The 27294-nt window shown below is 38.6% G+C and overlaps 2 non-coding genes across 2 annotated transcripts; both read left to right on the top strand.

Annotated features, from left to right (window-relative positions):
- The first annotated feature begins 4493 nt into the window (after window positions 1-4493).
- Window positions 4494-4566, top strand: trnar-acg (transfer RNA arginine (anticodon ACG)). Its single transcript has one exon. It is a non-coding gene; the product is annotated as a tRNA-Arg (tRNA).
- A 54-nt stretch (window positions 4567-4620) lies between these two features.
- On the top strand, window positions 4621-4692 carry trnae-uuc (transfer RNA glutamic acid (anticodon UUC)). Its single transcript has one exon. It is a non-coding gene; the product is annotated as a tRNA-Glu (tRNA).
- The last annotated feature ends 22602 nt before the right edge of the window (window positions 4693-27294 follow it).

Below are 27294 nucleotides of genomic sequence, written 5' to 3'. Positions count from 1 at the left end.
GTGGCGCTATGACCGAGACTCACAGTTGTCATATCTCTGTGATCAGCTTTCTATGCTTAACATAATCCTAAGGTTTCATGTAGATCACATAATGTACACAGAAGTTATTAGCCACTGCCTGTTTCGTTTTATTTGCCATAAGTTTAAGGGCTTCTCACGGCTGAACCGTTTGAGATATCAAAAATCACTCATCAACTTTGCATTATCAATGTCTTGAGATCATATTAGCCTGGGTTTGGTGGCGGTTGTATCAATGTCTTGAGATCATATTAGCCTGGGTTTGGTGGCGGTTGTATCAATGTCTTGAGATCATATTAGCCTGGGTTTGGTGGCGGTTGTATCAATGTCTTGAGATCATATTAGCCTGGGTTTGGTGGCGGTTGTATCAATGTCTTGAGATCATATTAGCCTGGGTTTGGTGGCGGTTGTATCAATGTCTTGAGATCATATTAGCCTGGGTTTGGTGGCGGTTGTATCAATGTCTTGAGATCATATTAGCCTGGGTTTGGTGGCGGTTGTATCAATGTCTTGAGATCATATTAGCCTGGGTTTGGTGGCGGTTGTATCAATGTCTTGAGATCATATTAGCCTGGGTTTGGTGGCGGTTGTATCAATGTCTTGAGATCATATTAGCCTGGGTTTGGTGGCGGTTGTATCAATGTCTTGAGATCATATTAGCCTGGGTTTGGTGGCGGTTGTATCAATGTCTTGAGATCATATTAGCCTGGGTTTGGTGGCGGTTGTATCAATTCTCTAGGAGGAGGATATCAAATTCCATTGGGTGCGTTTTGCAAACAACTCAAAATAACTGACTTCCTGTGGATTAGACTTAATGACATGCAGTGTGAAAGTTGTTCAGGTCAATGAGATCTAAGTGTGAACCAAGTTGTACATGGATTTTTGCAGCCTCTGTTTCTAGCCATCAGCCAGTGGGACGTGGACATCAGGGAGCCTGAGGCAGAGCGGCTCTTTTTAAGGCTTTCTGTAAGGGAGGAAATTTTTCTAATGCCATGAGACACGTTCTAAAGAACCTGCTTTAAATTCTCTGATCAATCTCTTCAGTATCATGCTGGAAATGTGTGTGTGTTTGTGTTTGTACAGAATATGCTGACAGTGCTGCTTGAGGACCTTTTCTATCAGCCTCTGGAGCTTTACAGAGATCCAGCAGCTTTAGCCTCTGCAGTGCTGAGCATCGTGAAGCAGCGTGTACAGGAGATGATGAAGACCATAGAGAGAGTCTGAGCAACATTCACACCCCTTTAACACAAGGGGTGTGAATGTTGAACACTTCTCTATCCCATTTGTCTTAAAGAGTGATCAGGACACAAATCTATTATTTGCTATTAGATATTTTAACTTTTATTAGATATTTAAGCTTTTATTAGATATTTAAACTTATCTACATTTTTTTAGTGTTCATGTGTGTGGAGTTTTCCTCTTAGTATTCTGATTATCTCTCACAGTCCAGTGATGTGTGGTAGGTTGATTGGCATCTATAAATTGTCCAAAGTGTGTGAATGTGTGTGTGTGTGTGACTGTTCCCTGTGTTGGGTTGGCACCCTGTTTAGGGTGTCCCCTGGTCCCCTTGGATAGGATCAGGTTCCCATTGACCCTGTGTAGGATAAACAGTTCAGAAAATGGATGGAAGGAAGATTCATACAAAGTAAAGAGTTTTATATACACCAGTCAGCCATAACATTATGAACACTGACAGGTGACGTGAATAAGACTGATTATCTCCTCATCATGGCACCTGTTAGTGAACATTTTGTCCTTGCTGACCCCTGTGCACTGCCAAAAGCGCCAACAATGAGCACGTGGGCATCAGAACTGGACCAGGGAGCAATGGAAGAAGTTGGCCTGATCTGATGAATCACGTTTTCTTTTACATCACGTGGATGGCTGGGTGTGTGTGTGTGTGTTGCTTACCTGAGGAATACATGGAACCAGGATGCACTATGGGAAGAAGGCAAGCTGGAGAAGGCAGTGTCATGCTTTGGGCAGTGTACTGCTGGGAAACCTTGGGTCCTGGCATCCATGTGGATGTTACTTTGAAACGTACCACCTACCTAAGCATTGTTGCAGACCATGTACACTCTTTCATGGTAACAGTATTTCCTGATGTCTGTGGTCTCTTTCAGCAGGATAATGCACCGTGACACAAAGCAATAATGGTTCAGGAATGGTTTGATGACCACAACAACCAGTTTGAGATGTTGACTTGGCCTCCAAATTCCCCAGATCTCAATCCACTCGAGCATCTGTGGGATGTGCTGGACAAACAAGTCTGATCCATGGAGCTTACAGGACTTAAAGGAACTGCTGCTAACATCTTGGTGCCAGATACCACAGCACACCTTCAGGGATTTAGTGGAGTCCATGCCTTGATGGGTCAGGGCTGTTTTGGCAGCAAAAGGCAAAAGGGGGACCAACACAATATTAGGCAGGTTGTCATAATGTTATGGCTGATCGGTGTGTGTATACATAAATACATATATATATATACAGTGAACTCCATTTCACCACACAAACCCTCCTGTTCTCACCTACTCCTGGTTTAAGCAGAGTCCAGCTGCAGACACACTGCTGACAACAGGCCAGAATTACAGCATCAGCTACATCAGCTCCCAGCACAGTGGACTGTACTACTGCACTGCTCACAACCAGCTGGGAAACCACACCTCTACACCAACACACCTGGATGTGTTATAAACCTGCCTTAATGTACTTACACAAAACAATATTTATGTATACAAACATGGAGGGGAAAGAAAGTACACCCTCTTTCAATAACAATAACCTCAATTTGCCAGACAGTGTCCTTCACGTCCACTCCACCCATTTCAAGTACGTGATAAAATTGTTACCTAAAACTTTTATTCTAGTTTCAGTCACTTTCCAGTGAAGTTAATGACCTTAAGTCTTCAATGGGAAATCGTTTTGGACTTACATGGTCAGCCTTTCTACAGGCCTGGTCTCTCAACAAATTTGCAAGGGACAGACATTTTATTTTTGTCATTTTCTTTATTTTACTGAATTACTTCCAACATTCAAAACCGATTTTTTTATGTTTGTTAGTGAGAAGGTCATTTTATGTGAGTTTGTAGGCTTTCAAGTAAATAATAATATTTTATTTTAAACTGCCACTCTGTGATAGCAAAAGGGGGACTATATTAGGCAGGTGGTCATAATGTTATGGCTGATCAGTGTAGCAGAACTCCATGATGCGCATTTTGAAGACATCACTTGCACTTATCCATTTGCCTTCAAAAATATTGGCACCCTCTCTGTACACATGCCTCCAAAAGTATAGGCACCCTATCTACCCCCTCGTATACAACATTTTTGGTGCCCTATCTGACCACCCACCTCCAAAAGTATTGGGATGCTGTCTGTCTGCTTGGGGACGAGTTTTGCCAGGGCAAGCACCACTCACATTTTCTTCAGGAAATGTAATTTATTCTTTTTTTTCTTTTAGGGCATTTACTGATGTCTTGTGCTGCATTATATTCATTGCGGCTGTGACTGGCTATGCAGTCCTTGGTGGGGCAGGTAAGATACAGTAGGAAATTACTTTTGCATTCTACTAACACCCTAAACAGAACTGAGGTGCAAATGTTTTATGTGCATTAAAATGTTCATGGTTTTTAATCACTTATCTCAATTTTGTTCAACAGCTTGGCTTTTTGGAAACCCCCAGTACATCATTCATGAGCAGAACTCTGCTGGAGGGTTTTGTGGAATTGGATCCAATATGTAAGTCTCTCGGAGTAGCTTATAGCTTCTTACAGATACAAAAGTGAACAGCTAGTGTATTTACTATTATATAAGTTAAAAACAACAATTTAAATAAAACAAAAGAAAACCATTAAAACATGTTAATCAGGTTTATGTGTGGGTGCAAAGCCTCATCTGTGTTTCTGTATATAACAGAAAGTTATATATTTAAGTTATATATTTAAAGTTATATATTTAAAGTTATATATTTCTCTATATAACCAAAGCTACAATACCATTGACCTCTTCAACTTAAATCGTTCTTAAGCTTCTTGATGAACTGAGGCGAACTCTCTTTTGGCTTATTTTCTCTCTCGGTGTCTGTGAGTGTCAGTCCCAGTGTCAGTAGAACTAATCATGTAGTGTATCTGGGTTGCAGGATTTTTTCATTTATTTGTTTGTTTGTTTTTTTATTTAAAAAGCACAGAAGGTATCATTTGGGTATGAATCAGATCGTCTCTTATAGTGTCAAAAAAGACTACAACTATTCCAATCATGTCTAAATCAAAAGCCACTGCACCAGGCCAGAGGGGCGCCAGAACCCATATCACAACATGTAGCAGCTCCTTTTACCTGCCAGCCCAGGTGTGTGGGGTGCCGTGATTGTATAGTGGTTAGTACTCTGCGTTGTGGCTGCAGAAACCCCGGTTCGAATCCGGGTCACGGTATTGGCTTTTCCATATCACTGTTGAACGCTAGGCATGGCCGTTTTTGTTGGGCCAGTGGCGCAATGGATAACACGTCTGACTACGGATCAGAAGATTCTAGGTTCGACTCCTGGCTGGCTCGGCTGCCTTTTAAGAGCCCAGAGGTGTGCCACAAACTCCAGCTGCCGAATTGCCCTCCCATATGGTCTAGCGGTCAGGATTCCTGGTTTTCACCCAGGTGGCCCGGGTTCAACTCCCGGTATGGGAACGTGACTTTATTGGATTGCCCGCAGAGCTGGCAAGGAGTTCACCAAATCGCTCAGTTAATAACAGCCGGGAACGCTTCCTCAACAGAAACCAAAAACGATCACTGATTGCAGCCAGCAGCATGTTGGTGTTGTGTTCATTTCGATTCACTGTGCAAAACGTTACATAACTGATTTGTCATCACTTATTTATTTGTAGGCTCCCCCTAAGGCTCCCATGGGCCAGTGGTGCTACCTGAAGAACGATAGTCTGGGTCAGCCGGCCAATCACAGCTCACCCGGGAAATCTTTCTCGCCCAATCACATCGGCCCGTTACATCTTTCTTCTCCAATCCCTGCGCTGAAAAGATGGACAGACAATCGCCCATAGCGAGCCAATCGAATCTCTCACAATTTTATCGTTCTCCGCTAATCGCAACAATGGCCCGCCCACAACAATCGATGGATCGTGCGCGCTAATGACGTGTCATTCAAGTCAAATGTATTCGCATAATTACAGTGTGGCACAGAAGCAGATTACAAACGAATTACTGCGTCAGGTTTTTTGTTTTTTCATGTTTTTTTCAGTGTGGGATTTACCTTTTTATTTTAATAACTTTGTTTAACCTTTATTTTAGTAGGTTTGTATTTATCTTTAACGGTTGTTGTTTACACATCTAGATGTAAATATCTGGAAATGAAATGTGAGAATTCTGGTCTTTAGCCTTATATACTTTTTTGGAACTTAAAGCCAAATTGTCTTCAAAGTATAAAAAAAACATTTGAGTATTTTCAGAGGGGACTGTACAAATAGTCTTAATAAGTGAGCGAGTGTGTATCTCTGATAGAAACTACTATATATTAACTGTACCAAGTTAGTGTGTTTTGTGAGTATTGTTCATTTCCATCAATCTAACCTAACACTAGCCTACAATCTCCACAGAAGGTTGATCTGAAAAAGAGACCTCAGTCTGGGAATTCCTCCACATCTAAGAGTACATCCCCTACCCTGACTCCATCGCCATCCCCAACTCCTAAGCCTCTAATTGGTGAAACCCTGTCTTCTGCTTCTTCCCAACCATGTTCTAAAAGTAGTGGTGGCTCCAGCAGTGGCAGCATCACTGATGAAGGTCAGTGCAAATAAAGATGATCAGACTTTATGGTGTGTAGGAATGTACTCTCATTCACACTATTGCAGTTTACCAGTCTCTAACATACAAAAGCCAACATGGTTGTGGACCATGAACGTAGACACGGTATTCAGAAATGAACACATCTATCTACAAAATACATAGACCACCCTGAGCAAATTGTGTCAAGACATAGAGCAGGGTAAAGGTATAAACCATATCTAAGGTGTTGAATGTTCCAAGGAGCACAGTGGGTTCTATCATTGTGGAAAAATGTTTGGAATCAACAGGATATCCAGCCAAACTCAGTAACCAGGTTAGAATGGCTTTGATCAGAGAGAAAACAAAAGCCCACTGACAACTTTAACAGCTTTAGAAGTCCTCTGCAGAAAAGGGAGTACTTGCTGGAAGTACAGCCATCTCAGAAGTTCTCCATCAGTAAGAGCTTTATGTTGGAATAGCTAAATGAAAACTGCTGCTGAATATAAGCACTGCTCAATATTTGGGCAATACCACTGTTATTGTGAAGCATGGTGTTGGCAGGAGTACTTCTCAGTGGCAGGAGGGGAAAGACGGGTCAGAATTAAGGGAAGGGTGAATGCAGCCGAAATACAGAGAGGTTCTTAAAGAAAACTTGCTCCACAGTGGACACAGCCTCAGATTTTAAGACAAGGTTTAACCTTTCAGAACGACAACATGAATATATCCAAGACAACCCTGGAGTGGCTTTGGAACAACTTTCTAAATGTCCTTAAATGGCCCAACCAAATCCCAGACCACATAGGACTTCAGTGAAGCAACATGAAGATGGCAGTTACACCTGTAGCCTGTAGAGTCTTGTCAAAGTAGACTTAGAGCTGTACTCAGTAAATTGTGCACAAATCATATGTGATTTTTTCATCTCTGTAAATTACCTGTATTGTTTTACTTACAGGTAGACATGGAGGCCTTTTTGACTCTGACTGATGGAGATCTGCAGGAGCTGGGGATTAAAACAGACGGGCCCAGACAACAGATTCTGGCAGCCATTTCTGAACTTAATGCTGGAAAGGTGTGTTTTTTTAAAAACTGCTAGTCAGCGTTGTCTAATCTGGTCCCATGTTTATAGACGGTTTTGTTATAATATCATATGAATTTCAGGGAAGAGAAAGACAGATACTGCAGGAAACTATCCACAATTTCCAGTCATCTTTTGGGAGTAGCGCAGCATCCTGCAGGTTATTCACATTTTGAGTATTAAACACAAGATATAATAGATATAAGATATAAATTAAACATTATATAGATTGTAAATTTTCACATTTTTTGCAGAATCTTTGTGTACTTATTGCCATTTCACTGTATCTGGAAGCTCTAATATACTTTATATTTATTTTCTTATACTCCAGTTTGGGCAAGACATCAGCTGCATTCCTTTAACAAAAGGTAACACTTTTGGCCAGATGAGGGACTGGAGAATGGTGCCAACTCACTTCAAGACTGATCGTACCCAAAGCAAATGAGAAGTCACAAAGGACCTCACACGTTATTCTGCATAAGGGACGGCATCTTAGAATAACGCATACAAGCACTGACATAGGGTCGCATATTGGATGTGTCTATTTTGCCATCCAATTTGTGGTGTTTAATGTATTGCTAAGTTTGGGCATGATGACAAATAACTGTCTCAGATGATATGATGTACACCGATCAGCCATAACATTAAAACCACTTGCCTAATACTGTGTAAGGCCCTATCGATACAAAAACAGCTCAGACCTTTCAAAGCTTGGAGTCTACAAGAGCTCTGAAGTATGCTGTGGTATCTGGCACCAGCAGTATCTACAAGCACAGGTAATAAATAAAATAAGAAGGAATATAACAAAAAATACTAAAATACCCCAATTTAAGGGTACAAAAATATAACAAAAAATATACAAAAATATAACAAAAAATATTAGACATTTGTAGTCTAAAATTTAGCTTTGCTCCAGAGACTTTCAGTGGGGTGTACTCATTTTTGCATCACCCTAATTTGAGTAAAACTGAAAATTTTGTTCTCTAAGTTATATTATTAACCTTACTTTCATGTTATAAAAGTTCAGATGTTATGATTAGTCCCAACTGACCTTTCTGACCTGCTTTCCTTTCTCGAATTTGCTAGAAACATGGACGTTAGACGTGGTTCATGATGTGTTTTATGTGTGATGTTGGTATTTGCAATATTTTGTTGTGCAATGAGAAGTAAGGTCCAACTGCCAGCATGAGGAAGTGGACCAGAAATGTCCTCCAAGAAATGTGATCTCAAGGTGATCTTGCATGTCTAAAAGCTATACAGATGCCATTGATGGTAGACGATTATAATGAGCTAGCTCTTGGCAGTTGTTGGTTTTATACTGCACTTTCTCAGGTTGTGCTCTATTTTGGTTTATAATGTTGGTTTTAGCTATAAATTAAGGTCCAGGTGCAGAGACAGGGGGTTCTCAATCCTGGTCCTCAAAGACCACTGCCCTTCTTGATTTCCAACTATCATTGCCCTACCTGCTGCTGACTACCAGGATCAGGTGTGTATATTTCAATTAAAAATCCACTTCAAGTCAAAGTCAAAGTCAAAGTCAAAGTCAAAGAAGGTTTATTGTCACTTCAACCATATATAGCAGATGCAGTACACAGTGAAGTGAAACAACGTTCCTCCTAGACCAGAGGTGCTACACTTAACACAGACAAAGTACAGTGATGCAGACAAACATAGTACTAAACATAGAGATAAAAAATTAAACTATAATTTAAAAATTAAAATTAAACTAAAAAAATTAAACTATACTTAAACTATACTTAAGGTGCAATCTTTAAGACATACAACAGAAGTGCACAGGAAGACCAGACAAGACAAACAACATATAGGCTGACTTTGTGCAAAGACCAAGACAATTTTAGACAATGAAAGAACAGTGTATACAGTGATGCAGTTATTGCAGTCATTAATTAATGACTGTTGACAATTAATCATTGTCCAGTTCAGCTGAGTTCTCTGTTGAGATACCTGATTGCCTGAGGGAAGAAACTGTTCAACAGTCTGGTTGTGAGGGCCCGAATGCTTTGGTACCTCTTTCCGGATGGCAGAAGGGTGAAGAGTGTGTGTGAGGGGTGTGTGGGATCATCCACAATGCTGTTAGCTTTGCGGATGCAGCGTGTGGAGTAAATGTCTGTGATAGAGGGGAAAGAGACTCCAATGATCTTCTCAGCTGTCCTCACTATCCGCTGAAGGGTCTTGAGGTCCGAGACGGTGCAGTTCCCAAACCAGGCAGTGATGCAGCTGCTCAGGACGCTCTCAATGGTCCCTCTGTAGAAGGGACTCGCAAAGTTTAGTAGAGAAAACTCAAAACAATGACTAAGGAAATGCTTAAATGAAGTAGACTTTACTAGCAAAAAGTATTTCTTGCATAGAGAAAATTAAGTAATAAATACAAAGACTAATCTTAATCTACATAATAATCTGATGCAAAAAGTTACCTTCATTGTTTAAATTAGATCAGGCTGGATATTTTTATCAGCGTACAAACAAACAGTACCATCTACATTTACAAGATTTATCAGACTCTCTTATCCAGAGCAACTCACATTTCCACAGCTGAGCAGTTAAGGGGTAAAGGGCTTTGCACAAGGGTCCAGCAGCAGCAGCTTGGATTAAATTGTTTAAATTGCAGTTTTATTTAAATAGCACACAAAGGTAATATTTCTAATCATGTCATTTCATATTTATGGCAAAAAAAATAAAAACAGCAAGCCCACTCAAATCCAGTTTAAAACAAATGAGACAAGTCTTTTAAGAGCAAATGATGACATAAAATAAGCTGTGTGAGCTGTGTCTGTGCTTATGGTATCTGTCTGTCCATCTCAGTCTGTCCATAATCTGAGGTGTTACAAACAGCAGAACTGATTACTGGAAGAGTTTAAGAGTGAACAGATATGTAGAGATTGATATGATTTTTTTCCAGAGGATGAAAGCTGATTTATAAGGTCATTCAGGTTCATGTACCATTGCATCTTGTTTTAATGCTGTTTAACTCTTTATATCTGGCACTAATTACACCAACAAAACCATCCTGTGCCATTTCTGTGCATGTGATTTATTTTTTTAAAGTGGTCAGTCTGGTATATCTCATGCCATAATCCAGAATGTTACCCTTTACAACCCACGGTGACAAAGGTGTCACAAGCCCTTTAAATGTCCTGGGAAGTTCCTTTTATAGCTTTATCCTTGATTTTAACTCATGAAGTCCTAAAGTTACACCTACTGAACATCCTGGTGGGTCATGTGATAGGTCATGTGATTTTGTGTTCCCACAACAACATTTCCCAGATGTCTGCATGCCAGGCTAACAAATGTGATGGTACTAGCTCATTTTAAAAAGGTTCGTTCTTCTAGCTAAAAGGTAAGATTTGACCATTTAAGAATTCTAATGCTTACATAACATGTCCTTTATTACACTTAACCTGATGTGAACACATTTCTTGAACAATTTCATATAAAACAAATCAGTATATTATACAAATTCATATGTCACAACGGCCCTTTAACATTAAAATTGTCACAGAAAAACTGATGTGACATATATGACACATTAGTTGGCTTTTTTTTTTTTTTAACTTTTAAGATTGCTCATTTAATTTAGCTGATTCAGTGATATTTAGTTAATATTTTTACATTATTGTTACATTTATTATCAATTTATTATTATTTGTCATTATTATTTATTATAATAATTTGTTAACACATTCATAATAATAATTTGTTAACAGGCATTGTGAAGGAGTACAACACATTCATGGGGTGGGGGGGGGGTTGACCTCCAAGTTGCATGCGTCACAAGGTACAAGTACCACATGAGGTCACGGAGGTGGTTCCTCTACCTGTTCTGACAAACCATAATGCTTGCCTATGTCAATGCATGGCTGATCTCCCGCCGTGACTGTAAACTACTTGGTGTCCACAAGCCACTGAAACAAAGGAGATTCCAGGCTGAGGTTGCAACTAGCCTTATTCTCCTGCATTCCCAAAGGGGCCGCCTATCACTCAACACCAACTCCACCACCACCTCCCAAGAAAGTTCATGTTGGAGTTCCAGATGATGTTCATGTGGACCAGGTTGCACACTGGCCTGTGAAGTGTGGTCGTTGCAAATTCTGCAAAATCAATGCAACCACCACCCTCTGTGAGAAATGTGATGTGCGTCTTAGTTTGTCTTATAAATGTGTTATTTGGCATCTATTTAGTCTGCGTTATGTCCCCCATCATTTTCCTTGAAGGAGAAAGGGGTCTGGGTTCTTATGGGTTAAGGCACAGTGAACTCTATAATGTGTGCTTTAATTGTCTCTGTATTCCACAGTTTTACATTTCTACACAAACAAAAAGTTTAAGTCCACATTCTCAGATGCAAAATGTAAAATACTGCAAAATGTAAAATAATAGTTACCCACAAAAACAGGATCAAAATGTGGAGGAGGAAAGAAACTGCGCAAGATCTAAGCATGCTATCATATCTGTAAAACATGAGCCTGATGATGGAACTGCTGATTGCAGAAGCAAAATGAATTCTGAGGAGTATAGAAACATCAACTAAAGTTCAGGAAAAATGCCTCCAAACTAAAAACTTCAAAACTAAAAACTGGGAAATTCTTGTGAGAAAAAGTCAGTCACTTGATCTGAAACCTTAAGAAAAAAAGGGGGACTAGCAATAAATGCATGATATGGAGAAAATTGTGGACATGGCTGTAAATCATGAGCATCCCCTTCTAAATAATAAAACTGCTTGAAGCCCAAACTGGAGAAAGAAACAGAGTTCAGTTTTATTTTTTATTTACTGTACTTTAATGTACTTTTGTTAAGAAACTAGAAAGTACTAAAAACACACAAATTAAATCACTCTAGTGTTTCACTAACAGTGTTTTGGAATGACTGAAAGACAATAAGCATTCCTTTCCATTTTAAACATCTAACCAACCTTCATTTTCATGAACAGGATTTTTATTTATTTATTTATTTTGGAAAACACCTTAAAGACTACTGACATTATAAACTATTTCTTCTTAAAGAGTAACCTTGAGAGTTCAGAGTAACTGCATTATAAATGATGTGCTACAGTGGTGTGATTTGGTGTAAACTGTAAATCCACATTTTTAGTCCTCTACAATTTAGATTTTCAGATTTTTATCTCAAGATTTCAGACTTTTTATACACAACTGTGCTCTGGATGCTTAAATGTAAATGTGCAATTCCCCAAATGTTACAGATTTTTCTACATTTTGGAAACAAACTTTCCAAGACTATAAATATCTGAATTTTGTTGGATGTTATTTGTCATTTTTCACATTTTAATAAACCTTATAAAGTTTCTGAAGTTCTTTAAAAAGGATTTGTATATGAGTGAAAAGTTCATTTAGTGTTGTGTTGCTTTTTAAAGGAAAATTATATAGACATACTGATGACTAAAAATAATCAGAATGAGACGGTAATAGGAGCAAATGAAAACATTTATTAAAGAAAACTATATAAACACTATACAACTATAAGTTTATTTACTACAATATTATTTGCAGCTACTATTTATACTAATTACTATTAGCAGTTATCTATATAGACAAGGATAGAGGGATAGATTGATAAGGGACGCTCTATGAGGGATGAGGGATATTAAAACTACTCCTTGGGTGCTGGGTTCACTCTACAGACCTGTAGGGAAGAAAAGAGTATACTTTAATATTAAGTTCATCAAAAACAAGAATAAAATTAATTTCTACTTACGTGTGGAGAGCTTGAGCAATGTATAGAAAAGAAGTGAGGGAAAAGAAATGGAACAGATGGAAGAAAAGAGGAATTTGGTAGAAGGAAGGACATTGCTCAGAGCTTCCACAAAATGTCCATCATCTTCTGGACACGCTGTCTGAGGAAAGGTCTCAGTTTGCTGGCTAAGGCTGCTGGGTCTTGGTAGAACTCCGGGGGCTGAGTAAACAGCACTTCAGCGAGATCTGTAAGCTGATCCTATAGACAAATTACATCATCACTGTCACAATCCAACATAGTGTCACTGAGTTTAGGATACAATACTGAGAATTTGTGGATCACAGCATCAGAAGATATTAGACACTTACAATAAGCACTTTAAAGGAGGTCCTTGCTGCAGGCTTCCACACGTCTACCTCCCACATGCTGATGAGCGCAAACAGGCGCTCCAAGAATCCTCCCTTAAGCTTTAGGAAAGAAAGACGACAAGCTCCATTAATATCATGTCATATCAGGGATAACAACATGGAAAAATAAAATGAGATGAAATAAACCATGTTCTGAAACTACATTCAAGCATGGCTTTTAAATCTCCTGATAAGACTCTTACTGTCTCAGGTATTGAGCTGTTTGTAAAATAGCCGAATAGAAGCAGCTCGAAAAAGATGTCCACGAAGTTGTAGTGGTAGACCTGCACAGAAGAGAAAAGTTACAAGAAGAAATTAGCTTTACATAATGGAGTCCTGTTTTCTATCACATCAAAATCTTTTAGATTTAAACATTTGTCATGTTACACAAGCATTTATAAGCTTACATAGGACCCGGAGAGCTCTGCTGCAATCCAGTCCTGATAAGAAGGAGTCTTCAGGAAACGAATCAGAGCCTCGTAGTCCAGCTGTACACGACCTGCATCCTGTTAAAGCAAACAAACAAAATAATCACTTTGGCTTCAGTTTTTTTAACGTGGAAACTCATTTTAAACCCTAAAATGAAGCAGTATGTAAGCCTCAGCATGTCCAGTACTTTACTAAAGATACACAGATGATGTATGACATGGGCCAAATGTCCAACTACTGCATATCCCAGAGCCCTCTTCATTATGTACATTTTATTTTAATATTTATCCTAAGAATGTCCTTTTTTTTAGCAGGCTGTGATTGTTATAAAATTAGCTTTTGATGCTTGTTATTTTAATTATTATTCCTTAATTACTCATATTACTCATGAATCTGAATATAAGACAGCACATAATATAAGCTAAAGCAGAGTGAACTTCCCCTGAGCAAAAACAGCAGCTAAACAAAGGTTTTACTCACAGCGAACGCCTCACGGAGAGCATGCAGCTTCAGGCCGATATCAGTTACCCCTCTCTCTGTAAGATGGTCCCTAAGAAACAAAAGATTTACATGCTTAGTGTATTAAACATACATTACACCTTTATACCATTAAACTGTGAAGAGAAGCGTACCAAGTAAAGGGCACCTCCATCTCCTCTTGGCTAAGGCTCTCCTCACTCTCCTGTAAGACACATTAGCAATAAATCATTAAAACTCACACAGTAAATGTTACAGCCTCCCATTCAGGGGAATAGCAGCATCTGTAGATACACATCAGGTCTGAAACACAGAATTACCTCAGAGTCGTACTGTTCCTCTGAATCACTGTGGGGAGAGTCAACCTGCTCCTGCTCCCAGGTGGAGGTGTTCACCTGACCATCTTTAGCCACATGCAGGAACGTGCAGGACACCTTTTTAAAGGTTTGCTGTTAAATTAAAAAAAATATATAAAAACACTGCAGACCCATATGTGTACAAAATTCCAAGTGTTACTATCTACAATAAAGACTTCATGACATTGCAATAAATTTACCACATAATCCTCAAGTGGCTCCATGATGGTTTCCACCCGGTTACAGGAAAGGAGCTCTGTAACCTTCCCATATTCAGCCTTAAGAGAACAATTTGAAGTGAACACAATTAGTCACTGCAACTAACAAAAGTTTTGTGATGCCACAACAGATAATCCCTCACCTGGATGGCAGTGAAATGGTCCTCGATGGTGGTCTGATAAGGGAATCCCTGCAAATGACAATTAGCTGAAACTCAAGATCTACTTCTCAAAAGTGTTCATCTAATAATCATTAATATCAATTCTCTTCATCAGAGTAACAAAGATGGTGATTACCAGCTGGTCGAAGTAGCGCGTCTTGGTGGTTTTAAACCAAATCCACTCTCAGGACCCCTTATCATCCCGAGGAAGTATCCCTTAACGTCCACTGCTTAGAAATAGAGAAACTAAACATTAGAACTTGTAAAGAAGGATGTGTGTGTGTTTGTATCTCAGCTGCAGCACTGTACAATACCCCAGACTGGGAGTTGGAGGAGTCTGCAGTGTTGTACTCAACATTACAGCAGGTGCTGTTCAGCTCACCAGCACTGAGGGGCTGTGAAAAGTAGAAGATGAGGATCATCAGTGTTTTTTATCATAGCAGTTTCACACTAACACTTTCAAACATTCTGTCACTTGGAAAATCCAGAGATCAGATTTAGTAAATAAATGACAGGTTTGGTTACCAGAACAACAGATGAAGATGTGGAGTGAGTTTCTGTGGGTAGCTGCGGCAGGATTGGCTCAACAACCTTAAGACACACACACACACACACACACACACACACACACACACACACACACACACACACTTAGACAAAAGCAGCCTACACGTTTCAAATGTAGTTAAAATATTTTACTGACACATACCTGGAGGACTGAGGGAGTATCTGACGATTCTCCCAGCAAATCCACAGCTTCTCCAATAAATTAGTTTCATGTAAGTTTAATTACAACTAATATTTTCTGTTAAATGTAAAACATTAAAATGGCCAAATTTATAAGGTAGTAGAGAGAGAGACCTTGTAAATTTTTCTCTCCTTTCTTTCTAATGCTTAAAAGTTAATAAACCTGTGAGTTAGTTAGCTAGTTAATTTGTGAAGAAACAGACTAATTGTAGCATTAGTAGCTTGTGTAAATTCACTGTACATGTGACTGATTAAACTCTCTAAATCCTCAAGTCCAGGCATCCTGATGAACTCCACCTCCCCATCAGGATCCACACGCTGCCGTCTACTCAGAGGGGCTTCTTGATTGCCATCCTCTTCGTCCCACCTCCTCCTTATGCCCTGGCGTGGGACAGGAGTTATCATTGTGGCAGGAGCATAGTACATACCAGCCACAATGTTGTGGATGTCGATATTGAAATAAGGCTGGGGCAAAGGAACTGTTGAAGGCTGTGGACTCCCTGAAGGTGGTGGCCTCCTCAAAGGGGATGGGGTTTTATTTTAATAGCACTGTGTATGTTTAATACAGCAGGAAAGCCTCACTATCAAAACAAGAAGTATTTACACAAGTTATATTACTGTAATCTTCCTATAACACTGCATTAAAAACTATTTTATTTACATTTACAGTATTTACATTTTAGCTGCATTTATAGGTGTTATACAGGGCTCTTCCAGTATCACGGCTTCACTGTTAGTCACACTGTGCACTTATTTCAATGCTTAAAAATATCTTCCCCCAAAAAATGCAGATTAAAATACATTTCTATTACAGTCTATTACTTTAGCACTTTCTTACTCCAGTGGTTCACATCCCCTTTGAGTCCAATTGTGTCTCCTCTCAAAAATTCGCCCTTTATCGTAAATTACACTACTCCTAACTATTTTATTCACGACAGCTAGAAACAAAACCTTGCTGAACAGAATTGAAACAAACAGCTTGATATTTTTGCCTAAGCTGCACTCTACATTGCCACACTAGCTCCATTTATTTGTACCGATTGGTTTTGTTCAGCTAGCTGCCTTTCCTCACAGCCCCTTTCTCTCTCCGCTTTAACAACTCGACAAACACGGACAATGAAAAATCCTTAAAATAATAAGTTACTTCATGTTATTGTAAGTATTTTAACTTATTCTATTCACTCCATCAAAAAAAAACTATAAACACTGAAAAACAATTACTTAGCTACATGCTAACTAGCCGTCTAGCTAATCTTTGCTAATACTCCTCGGCTTGACTTAGTAAACTTTAACAAACGTTAAGTAAACATTGGGACTTTTATGAAAAGCTGATGTTAACATATCTGAAAACATCAACACTGTTTTCTTCTTCCCTGCTCGTTTCACTGGAGTCTGCCATTTTGTCCGCTAGCTTTAGCATACTGATCGTGTACGTAAAGCGATTAGCCGAATAAAGATTAGCCGAACAGAATTCCTCAAAACCATCTAATCATATAAAACGATATTCCTGATTGCGGTTTTTTGTAATAACGCGGTGTTTAAAAGACTTTATACTTAAGTGAAAAAGAGGAAACTCAGTAACTCACCGTTCCAGGGGTCGTACAGTCCGCTCCATCCGGGCTCGGGATCCACATCCGGGTGCTGAGGCTCGGCTCCTCCCCCGAAGTTCATCATCGCTGCGCTGTAGAGTCGGTGTAGGAGTCAAATCCAGTAGTGGAGTACAGAGAAATCCGAAACAGGGGTGTAGCAAAAATGCCAAAAGATAATCCAAATCTTGCGACCTTCAGAACCAGTATAAACCAACACTAACTAGTATAAAACAGCACTAACTAGTATAAACCAATATAAACCAGCACTAACTAGTATAAACCAGCACTAACTAGTATAAACCAGTATAAACCAGCACTAACTAGTAACAAGAGTCAATAATGAATAAATAATAATAATAATCATAATAATAAGCTGAAATGTCCGGGAAGCCCAGGGAGTGAAGCATAGCTGAAGTTTAAGGCAGCATGTAGCTGTACAGTTAGAATTCAAGCTGTAGGACCAGTTTAAAGACGATACGACCTTAAAAAAAAAAAAAAAACTCCTGTTTACGGCATCTACCGAAAAACTCCGAGAAAAACCGAACTGTACGGAAACCAGGAAGTGAAGTCCGTAAAAAATGCATTTACAAATTATATATTTTACATTTTATAATTTGCTCCTGCTGAACACACTCAGTGTCCTCAAGGTAGGATGATCTTTATCCTTTAATGCCACACTGTTTCTACAATATATCATGTTAAAGTGACAGTGTTACAGTCTAATGTTATGTAGCACACAAGACACCTCATGTTGCTGTGAATTAGCCTAATGCTAGTTACCGTGCTAGCGAACCTGGCTACTGGTTTAAACTACACAATAAAATCATTAAGCTCGGTTTAAGAATTTATTTTATTTCCACAATGAAATATTTACCCCATTAGAAGTCCATTCTTAAGAACCCCTTCTCCTGGTTTTAATAAAATAAATCGTGCTTAGCTTTGTGATTCAGCAGCTAGCGCGCTAACGGACTTTAGCCGATTTTTAGCGATTTCAATGACAGTGTAATATTTGGACTAATCATATCTACCGAGAGAACTTGTATATTTGGTGTAATTATTTAACACTTTATTGGTTATATTAATGTGAATATGATATTTCTCCTAATAATAGTTCACCTGTTAGTGAACATGCTGCTGCTTTAAATTACACACTAAAATCCTGAACCGAGTTGATGAGCTCGGGTAACGAGAATTTAGTTTATTTCCATAATATAATATTTACCCATTTAAAAGGTGACTTTTCACACCCCTGAGTACTGGTTTTACACGAAATCATGACTAGACTAGTGATTTAGTCAGGTCTAAAGGACTTAGTTACAGATGTATGTTATCTACCTAGAGAACTTCGCTAATCATTTCATTTACACAGTTAGCATCATACTAGTTATCGTGCTAGCGAACTCGGCTACTGGTTTAAATGACACAATAAAATCCTTAAGCTTGGTCAAGAATTTATTTTATTTCCACAATGAAATATTTACCATGTTAGTAGGTCACTTTTAACAACCCTGACTACTGGTTTTACACTAAATCATGATTAGCCTTGTGATCCGCTAGCTAGCGCGCTAGCGGACTTTAGCCGATTTTTACCGATTTAAATTACACTGTAATAGTTGGACTAATTATATCTACATGTCTGTTTGTTGTAATTAGTACACATTTTATCGGTAAATATAATATAAATATAATGTTTAGCCTAATGTTAGTTAAGCTGCTAGTGAACTTGGCTGTTGTTTTACATTACACACTAAAATCCTGAACGAGTTGATGAGCTTGACCAACGAGAATTTCATTTATTTCCACAATATAATACTCATCCCCATTAAAAAGTGACTTTTAACAACCCTGACTACTGGTTTTATACTAAATCATACTTAGACTACTGATTAATCAGCTCTCGCGCTAAAGCGCATGGTTACAGATGTACACCGATCAGCCATAACATTATGACCACCGACAGGTGAAGTGAATAAGACTGATGATCTCCTCATCATGGCACCTGTTAGTGTGTGGGATATATTAGACAGCAGGTGAACATTTTGTCCTCATAGTTGATGTGTTAAAAGCAGGAAAAATGGGAAAGTGTAAGGATTTGAGCGAGTTTGACAAATGGTGATGGCTGCACGACTGGATCAGAGCATCTCCAAAACTGCAGCTCTTGTGGGATGTTCCCGGTCTGCAGTGGTCAGTATCTATCAAACGTGGTCCAAAGAAGGAACGGTGGTGAACCGGTGACAGGGTCATGGGCGGCCAAGGCTCACTGATGCACGTGGAGAGTGAAGGCTGGCCCATGTGGTCCGATCCACAAGACGAGCTACTGTTGCCCAAATTGCTGAAGAAGTTAATGCTGGTTCTGATAGAAAGGTGTCCGAATACACAGTAAATCACGGTTTGTTACTTATGGGACTGCATAGTCAGGGCGCCCATGTTGACCCCTGTGCACCACTGAAAGCACCAACAATGGGCACGTGAGCATTAGAACTGGACCACGAAGCAATGGAAGAAGGTGACCTGGTCTGATAAATCAAGTTTTCTTTAACATGGCGTGGATGGACGGGTGTGTGTGCACATGGCACCAGGATGCACTATGGGAAGAGGGCAAGCTGGCGGAGGCAGTGTCATGCTTTGGGCAATGTTCTGCTGGGAAACCTTTTGGTCCTGCCATCCATATGGATGTTGCTTTGACATGAACCACCTACCTAAGCATTGTTGCAGGCCATCTACACCCTTTCATGGTAACGGTATTTCCTGATGTCTGTGGCCTCTTTCAGCAGGATAATGCACCGTGCCCCAAAGCAAAAATGGATCAGGAATGGTTTGATGACCACAACAATGAGAATGAGGTGTTGACTTGGCTTCCAAATTCCCCAGATCTCAATCCAATCGAGCATCTGTGGGATGTGCTGGACAAACAAGTCCAATCCATGGAGGCCCCACCTCACAACTTACAGGACTTAAAGGATCTGCTGCTAACATCTTGGTGCCAGATACCACAGCACACCTTCAGGGATCTAGTGGAGTCCATGCCTCGACAGGTCAGGGCTGTTTTGGCAGCAAAAAGGGGACCAACAGCATATTAGGCAGGTGGTCATAATGTTATGGCTGAGCGGTGTATGGTATCTACCTAGAGAAGTTCACTAATCGTTTCATTTCCACAATATCATAGTGAGTATAAAGGTTTTAATAATTATACAGTATAATATTTTTTATAGATTTGGGTGGTGGACAGGGGCAGGAGGTTTTAGAGAGTTTAATCAGGTCACATGTACAGTGAATTTACACAATCTGACTGCTCCAATTTTTCTGTTTCTTCACAAGTTAACTAATTATCAAACTCACTGCTTTATTAACTTTTATGCATTAATAGGAAAGTTTGATATTGTGTAATTGAAGAGTCATAATTCTGAGTCACAGAAAAATAATCTATTGCAGAGCCTGTGGATGTGCTGGAGGAATCAGCAGATACTCCCCTTTAGAAGAGCACTTTTGTGAAATGTGGTTGTAGATCTTGAGTTTCATCTAATTGTCTTTTACAGGGATTCCCTTATTATACCAGTGATAAGGAGAGTTTCACTGGCATTCAGGTAAGGGATTATTCATTGTGGCATCACAAAATGTTATGAACTGCAGTGACTAATTGTGTTTGTGTGTTTTAAGTTTGTTGAGCCGAACATCCAGCTGCTGCCCACAGAACAACCTCAAGACCCTTCACCTGTTTTTCTGTTTTTTTCTAAGTGACAGAATATTAGTATGAAACTGCTGTGATCAGAAGCACTCATGATCTTCCTGCTCTACTTTTCACAGCCGCTCGATGCTGGTGAGCTGATCAGCGCTTGGTGTAATATTCAGTTCCTCTCTGCACAGGCCTCCATCTCCCAGTTCAAGGTATTCTACAGTGCAGCAGCTGAGATACAAACACACAAACACCCGTCTTTACAAGTTGTAATGTTTAGTTTTGTTTCTCTATTTTCAGTCAGTGGAAATGAAAACATACTTCCTGGGGATGATAAGGGGCCCACAGAGCCGTCTTTGTTGGTTTAAATCCACCAAGACGAGCAGCTTGAATCACATGGTAATCACAGACTTAATTACTCTGAGGAAGAGAATTGACCTTGATGATTATTAGACGCTCACGTTTGTGAAATAGATCTTGAGTTTCAGCTTTTTGTCATTTGCAGGGATTCCCTTATGAGTCCTCCATAGAGGACTGTTTCACTGGCATACAGGTAAGGGATTATTCGTTGTGGCATCACAAAACTTTTGTTAATTGCAGTGACTAATTGTGTTCACTTTAATTTGTTCTCTTAAGGCTGAATCTGGGAGGGTTACAGAGTTCATCTCCTGTAACCGAATGGAGACATCATTCGTCGTGCCACATTATTTTGTGGTAAATTTATTGCACTGTCATGAAGTGTATCTTGTAGTTAGTAACTTTTAGAATTTTGTCAGTTGTGCTTTTATTTGTCTTCAGTGTGGATATTTTTTTTATTCAACAGCAAACCATTACAACGGTAACCTGCACTTTGCTGTATGTGGCTGAAGATGGACAGATGTTCACCTCCACTTGGGACTATGATCACAACGACTGTGAGGTAATTCAGACTTTCAGACCTGATGTGTATCTACATATGCTGCTATTCCCCTGATTCGGATACTGTAAAATTTACTGTGTGAGTTTTAATGATTTAATGATTTGGCTTGCAGGAGAGTGAGGAGCACCTTAACCCAGAGGAGTTGGAGGTGCCCTTTATTTGGTACGATCCTCTTCACTCTTTAATGATGTAACAGTGTATTGTATGTTTAATATACACTAAACATTTACATCTCTTGTTTCTTAGCTGCCATCTTTCATACAGAGGGGTGACTGAAATCGGCCTGAAGGTGCCCGCGCTTCGTGAGGCGTTTGCTGTGAGTAAAACCTTTATTCAGCTGCTGTTACTGCGCAGGTAAAGTCCACTCTCCTTTAACTTTTATATTGTGTGCTGTCTTATATTCAGACTCTGCTTGCCAGCATCCACAACCAGAACTTCTTGTTCATGGTTGGAAAGAAGATGGTCATGCGACTGGCAGCAGCTAACAACCAGGTGACTTCAGAATGATGAAAGACTGTATCATTTTTGTGATGGAAATAATTTCAGTTTCTCAGCCATAGCCAAAGTGAGTTACAGAGATTTTTTCGTTTGCTTTAACAGGATGCAGTTGGTGTGCAGTTGGCCTACGAGGCCCTGATTCGATTCCTGAGGACGCCTTCCAATCAGGAATCGATTAAAGCAGAGCTCAGCTCCTGTGTAAGCTAATAAACGCCTGTGTGAAATGACAGATGTTTAAAGATAACAGATTTTGCTAATATAGAAAACAGGACTCCAATATGTAAAGCTAATTTATTTTTGTATCTTTTCTACTCTGGGCAGGACCACCACTACAACTTCCTGGATGTTTTTTTGAGCTGATTTTCTTCAGCTACTTTATAAATGGCTCAAAACCTCAGCCAGTAAGTGTCTTATCAGGAGATTTCTAAGTAATGTTTGAGTTTCAGAACATGGTCTATTTGATCTGGTTTTCTTTTTCCATATTTTTTAAACCTGATAAGACATGGCATTAATGAAGCTTGTCTTTCTTTCCAAAAGTTTAAGGGAGGTTTCTTGGAGCGCCTGCTTGCGCTCTTCAGCATGTGGGACGTGGACGTGTGGGAGCCTGCAGCAGAGCTGTACTTCACAGTGCTTATTGTAAGTGTTGAATATCTTCTGATGCCACGATCCACAAATTCTCAGGATTGTATCTTAAACTCAGTGACACTATGTTGGATGTGTGTGTAATTTGTCAATAGGATTACCTTACAGAGCTTGCTGAAGTACTCTTCACTCAGCCTCTGGAGCTCTACAGTGACCCAGCAGCCTTAGCCACCACAGTTCAGCGACTCCTCAAGCTGCACGTCCAGCTGATGATGGACATTTTGGAGGAGCTCTGAGCAATGTCTTTCCCCTTACCCACTTCATCTTTTCTTCCTCTGTTTCATTTCATCTTCTTTTCTCTCACTTCTTTTTCCTACATTGCTCAGGCTCCACACGTAAGTATGAAATAATTTTATTTCTATTTTTGATCAACTTAATATTTAAAAAATCTCTTTTCTTTCCTACAGGTTTGTACAGTGAACCCCAGGACCTGAAGAAGGCTTAACCTTAGCATTTAAGATCCCTCATCCCTTAATAATCATCCCTTATTAATCTATCCCTCTGTTCCTATCCCACTCCCCCTATTCCCATCAATAGCCTATAGATTGTAAATACATATATAGAATTGTTTAGAAATAAACTTATTTGTATACTTCTTATAGACTTTGCTTAAATAAATGTTTATATTTGTTCCTATTGCGGTCTCATTCTGATTATTTTTAGCCATCAGTATATGTATAAAAGTTTCCTTTAAACGCAACACAAACTGAATTTTTCACTCATATACAGATCATTTTTACAGAATTTCACAACCTTTAAATGGTTTACTAAAATGTGAAAAATAACAAATATATTATATATTTGTTATTTTATTATATATTATATATTATATTCAGTGTTGGGGAAAGTTACTTTTAAAAGTAATGCGTTACAATATTGTTTTACTCCCTAAAAAAGTAACTACTTGCATTACTTAGTTATTTTTTTAATAAAAAGTAATGTTATGTTTCTTTTGCGATACTTTTTCTTAAATTTGACCAGTAGACTGTAGTCTAGGTGTGACAGCATTAATCATACTGCAGAATTACTCTTACTAATATAACTTGTGTAAATACGTCTTGTTTTGATAGGGAGGTTTTCCTGCTTTACAAAACATACACAGTGCTATTAAAAAGGGTTTCTGCTTCTTTTTATGAGACGTTTTTAAATGTGCCACATTGTCTGTTTATCTTCTTTGACACAGGGACACAGAGGGAGATGTTTGTGTTTCCGGAGGATGAGCTCAGCTATAACAGAGAGCTCAGTGACTCTGAGGACAATGACATCTGGCCTATGAGAGGTCTCTCTCCTGTATGGATCCCACCACCTGTGAGGATCCCATCCCCACCTATGAGAGGTCTCTCTCCTGTATGGATCCCACCACCTGTGAGGAGCCCATCCCCACCTATGAGAGGTCTCTCTCCTGTATGGATCCCACCACCTGTGAGGATCCCATCCCCACCTATGAGAGGTCTCTCTCCTGTATGGATCCCATCACCTGTGAGGATCCCATCCCCACCTATGAGAGGTCTCTCTCCTGTATGGATCCCACCACCTGTATGGATCATCCGTTTCCCCGTTAACTTGGTTTCTATTTCCATGGGAGAGCTGTTCAAAAGTTCAGAAGCTCAGTCATCACCTCATGTTCATCACCTCATATCCATGATGTATGGTAAGTATCTGTGGTAAGTATGTGTGATAATTATTTCACCCCTAGATTTCAGCATTAGTCTTTTTTAATAATTATGTAAGTATTTCATCCTTTTAAACACGTGGGGTGGTGAGAATCCGCTTGATACCTTCTCGTCTGTTGTGTTGGAAAATTTAAAAAAAAAAAACATTTTGGAGCTAACTATGTAACCTGTTCCCAAAATTTTCAGTAGACCCAAGAGCCCAGTGTTCATGCTCAGGCCTCTTCTGTAGTTTTTTAAGAACACCTCTTATGAGCTCATAGCCCATAGTTCATAGCTACATCATTCGGTCACTTTATGAATCTCGGTGTGATTGCGCAGGCATCCAGAGGATTCTTACCACCATCTCTAGCATAATCTCTAAATGTAAATCATTTTAATAATATAATTGTGGTATGATTAAAGTAGTTATGGCATCTAGATAAAAATGTGAGTCTTGGTTTTTTTTGCATTTGCATTTAATTTGTATTAAATGTATAGGATTTTTATAATTATAAAATTATAATATATTAATGTTGTTTATTTATGTTATGTGTATTATCGTCATTTATATTAATAAATAAATAAATATAATTGTATTGTTGTTGAATTATGCATTGTTGTAAATATGTAAATATTACATTTTTAAGACTTTTACTATTAAATTATACAAATGTGTTGTGGTATAAAATGTTAAAATATTATATAAAATATTAATATCTGTAATAAGTGTACAGTTTGTCATTGCTTGTAAATAGTTAATACATTATTTTTTGGTTCATTACACACGTGTCTCAAGTGTCTTTTTTTATAACACATCATAAACATTTCTCATTTGTTTCTCATATAATTACACAGTAAAAAGAGTAGAGTATTGCTGTATTACATATCAGTATTTTTCTAAAACAACAGTCATGTTACTGTGTGAAATGCTGTCAGAGAGAGAGAGAGAGAGAGAGAGAGAGAGAGAGAGTGTGTGTGTGTGTGTGTGTGTGTGTGTGTACTGAGATGAAACAATTAAACAGTTAAACAACAGCATCTCACCATATGCTACTGAATACTAGAACACTGAGTTATATTTTTGTGTGTGTGACTTGTCTTGGCATTAACTGTGAAAAGCAAAGAAAGAATTTCATTGTACAGGGAAACTTGTTTTCCTCACTGTGCACAAGACAATAAACACTTTGAACTGAATTGAATTGAGTTGTTTATACTGTATCATATATGTAGATATAATCATATATACAGATATGAGCTATATTCTAATCCATTTTAATCTTAATGAAAACGTATGAAAATTGCACTTCCACAACGTATTTCATTTCCGTTTACCAAAAAAATCTAATGCTTTTAAAAAATTCTCAAAGATACAGAAATAATTTTCTGCACGATTCCCTCTAGATGGCGCCATTGAGATGTTTCAGGTTCTTGTTAGGGAATATTTGACAGTCTCAGCGCGCCCTCTGCTGGTGAAATAGAAATCACAGCGTCTTCATGACACCTTTATTAACCATTATGAATGAGTTTTATCTCCTAAAGTTACTGTAAATAATGATAAAACATTTAAACCAGAATGAATCTGAACTAACAAAAATAAATCAGCATGTTTTCCGCGTTTCTTATTATTTGTCCTTTATTTTATTACTATTTTATTATTTTATTAGTATTTTACTATTTATTGGGTTTATTTGATGTCCAGAGAATGCTCTCATGGAAGATCATGTCTGATTATTTTTTAAGGCTTCATCCAGAATCTATTCAGCTTCTGTTTCTGTTGACATGTGAGTCAGAATATAAAACACTCTTACGGCTGACAAGTGCATGAATTCTACACACTGTCTCAACACAGTAGTTTATAAAGGTTTAGGTCACAACAGAAGATGATTTTTACCTATTCATATTGTAAAGACTGAGCTTTATGGAACTACAGTGATTGGTACAAGCCTCTGAAATGGCATGTTCCATTAAATATCTACACCAATACGAAGGTCATTGGAAATACCAAGATTGTGTGCACGTGTGCATGTGTACGCATGTTTGTCTAGACATGCTGGATGGGAGAGTATGTGATGATAGGATGATATATTTTAGTTTGTAGTCTTTCAGTTAGAACTCCATCACCATTTCCCACAAAAATAATAATAAACATCATTTATTTAGAGTAAGCGCTCTGTGTGCTGCCATTGTCCAGTATTAAGTCCATTATGATTAACTCATGTTAATAAGAAGAATATGAACAATAAAATAATTACAACACAGGACAGCTGTTCTAACTGTTAGATAAGCTTTATTAACTCCACTGATCAAAATGTTTGCTTCCAGTTCCCTTTCAGTCCTACTGCCAACACGATTTTTCCATTTTCAGACAGATCACATTTATCTATGACAAGAAGCAAGATATGCCACAAATGATCTAAAAGCACACCATCAGACTGAGCTTTGTCCAGCAACTTCCATGTACATTAGTGTCTTAAAAATCAATTTCAGCCACAGCAGTATGTCAGAGCTTGAGATGCATTTCCTCAAAACACCTGGAATCAGTTATAAATGTTGCCTGCACAGACAAAACAAGGACATTTTAAGACACATTGGGGCCATTTCTGTCATAAATGAACACACTTAAATTAATACACTAGCCTTCAAAATAAGGAATGTACAAAACAGAAAAGAAATATATAAAAGCTGGACACTTTATAGCCTTGCTAAGGTCATAATAAAATATATAGTGGGGTCCAAATGTCTGAGAACACTAGTAAAAATGCTTCTTTTTGGCATTTTTTTCTAATTTAATACATTAATTTGTTATACAGATTATATTATTTGACAACAACTTGAAGTAAAATCTTTGAAATTTATGCAAGATGCCTTTCTGAGCTTCTAGCATTTAGCATGTTGCCTTTTTTGCTTTAAATGAGTGTGTGCATTTGAGCTGCATGGACACCACAAGTTTATGTAAAACCTTACAAG

The sequence above is a fragment of the Hemibagrus wyckioides genome, unplaced genomic scaffold (assembly GCF_019097595.1).
Source record: "Hemibagrus wyckioides isolate EC202008001 unplaced genomic scaffold, SWU_Hwy_1.0 Contig6, whole genome shotgun sequence".
In the NCBI taxonomy this organism is placed as follows: Eukaryota; Metazoa; Chordata; class Actinopteri; order Siluriformes; family Bagridae; genus Hemibagrus; species Hemibagrus wyckioides.
Note: the sequence above shows the minus strand (reverse complement) of the source record. Positions and strands in the feature narration are given on the sequence as shown.